The following is a 1,963-nucleotide window of genomic DNA, read 5'->3' as shown; positions in this document are numbered from 1 at the left end:
GGTTCATTCATATTATGAGGTGCTTCAAAGATTCATCATTACTGTTCAACATTGCATAGTATCCCATTGTGTGTATATACTAAAATCTGTTTATCCATTCTTTCATCATAGGGCACTAAGTCTGTCTGCATATTTTTTTCTATTGAGAAAAGTGATATGATGAATACCAGTTTGCAGGACTCATGTCTTGGCTCTTTTCTTATTCATTTCTTCCTATCACTTTAGCTTTCCTCTGCTCAAGAACAGGTTTCAGAGTCTCTGGTGACATTTTTTTGGTCTTTTTCATGTCTTTAAATTACCCTTTGTTTTCTTCCTATCAGATGTTATTAATGTCATCCCACAACTCTTCTGTTCTTCAGTATGTAGTGCTTCCTACATCTAATCAGTTTGTGACATAATCTCTAAATTCAAATGACATATATTCAGGTCATATTTTGGCTGTGTGAAATTGTTTTAATTTTCTTCAGCTTCAACTTAAATTTGTTGTTGTTGTTATGTGCCATCAAGTCAGTACTGACTCATGGAGACCATGTGGAGCATGAGGCAGGAAAAGATCTCCAGTGTCAGGTCCCTGTAAGACTGGGCTTGCCTCCTGAGAAACTTCTCAGAAGCTGTTTAGCCAAACAAGAAGAATGTCAAACAGACACCCACCCCTTTAAGAGGCTTTGAACCAACTGATGAGACAATTACAAAGAAAAGACCCAAGTGCTTTCTTTTCATTTCCTGTCACTGATTTTATCGCTCCTGGCTACTCCATGATTATTAAACAACCAATGGATTTTAGTACCATGAAAGAAAAGATCAAAAACAATGACTACCAGTCCAAAGAAGAACTAAAAGGAAAATATCAAACTAATGTGTACTAATGCCATGGTTTACAACTAGCCAGAAACCATTTATTATAAAGCTGCAAAGAAGCTATTACACTCTGGGATGAAAATTCTTCGCCAGGAAAGAATTCAGAGCCTGAAGCAGAGCATAGAATTTATGGCAGAATGCAGAAAACTCAAAGGCAGAAAGTTCAAACAGACACCTCACAAAGTGGGGAGGACAGTAGCTATTGGCCAAGGGAGAAGGAAGACTCCAGAGCTGCTGAGGCCCAGGCATTCAAAAATCCCAACAAGGAAAACAAAAAGGAAAGAAAAATATATGATTGAAGATAAATATAAAAGTAGTCATTTAGAAAAAGAACAGGAGCAGATTGACTGAATGGTTAAGGAATCTAGAGGAAAGCTGACCAGGATGCTTGCTAATAGTCAATGTGAATTTGAAAGAAGAAAGCCAGAAGGAACAACAACATTGGGGCTTCTTCATCCTTTGGATCCTGTTGTTGAAGAACCAGCCTATTGTCCTGTGAGACTGGGAATGACTACTAGTAGACTTCATTCTGGAGTGAATACTCTGCAGAGATTTAAAAAGGATAAAAGGAACAAAGTACAGTTATACTTGAATTATGGACCCTATAGCTCTTACATACCACATTATGATTCTACATTTGCAAATACAAGCAAGGAAGATTCTGATTTAATCTATTCAGCCTATGCGAGAGACTCTGATCTTCCAACCAATTTTAGCATCCATGGGTTTTTGACCACATGTCAAGATTACTCACATATTATGCCAGATAGTTTATTGGATATGTTAACAAAAGGAGGGCATTCTCAGACCCTACAAGAGTTGGAGATGTCATTAACTGAAGATGAAGGACAGACGAAAACTCTTGATGCAATAAAAGACATGGAGGTTACAGAAATAGAGTAGACAGAGTATTTGGACTGCAGTAACCCCTACAGGTTCACAGCACAGAAAGCAGTCACAAACTTTGGCATGCCAGTTGGAGTTTTTGACCCCAAAGAAGCCAAAAATTTCCAGAGGAAACTTGATGAGACCATCAAATTGCTTAGGGAGCTCTAAGAAGCCCAGAATGAATGTCTGAGCACTAGACCCCCTCCCAACATGATCT

The 1,963-nt window shown here is 38.3% G+C and overlaps 1 pseudogene; it reads left to right on the top strand.

Moving 5' to 3' along the window:
• The first annotated feature begins 507 nt into the window (after window positions 1-507).
• Window positions 508-1,962, top strand: LOC102838065 (annotated as a pseudogene).
• The last annotated feature ends 1 nt before the right edge of the window (window position 1,963 follows it).

Source organism: Chrysochloris asiatica, unplaced genomic scaffold (assembly GCF_000296735.1).
Source record: "Chrysochloris asiatica unplaced genomic scaffold, ChrAsi1.0 scaffold00405, whole genome shotgun sequence".
Classification (NCBI taxonomy): domain Eukaryota; kingdom Metazoa; phylum Chordata; class Mammalia; order Afrosoricida; family Chrysochloridae; genus Chrysochloris; species Chrysochloris asiatica.
Note: the sequence above shows the minus strand (reverse complement) of the source record. Positions and strands in the feature narration are given on the sequence as shown.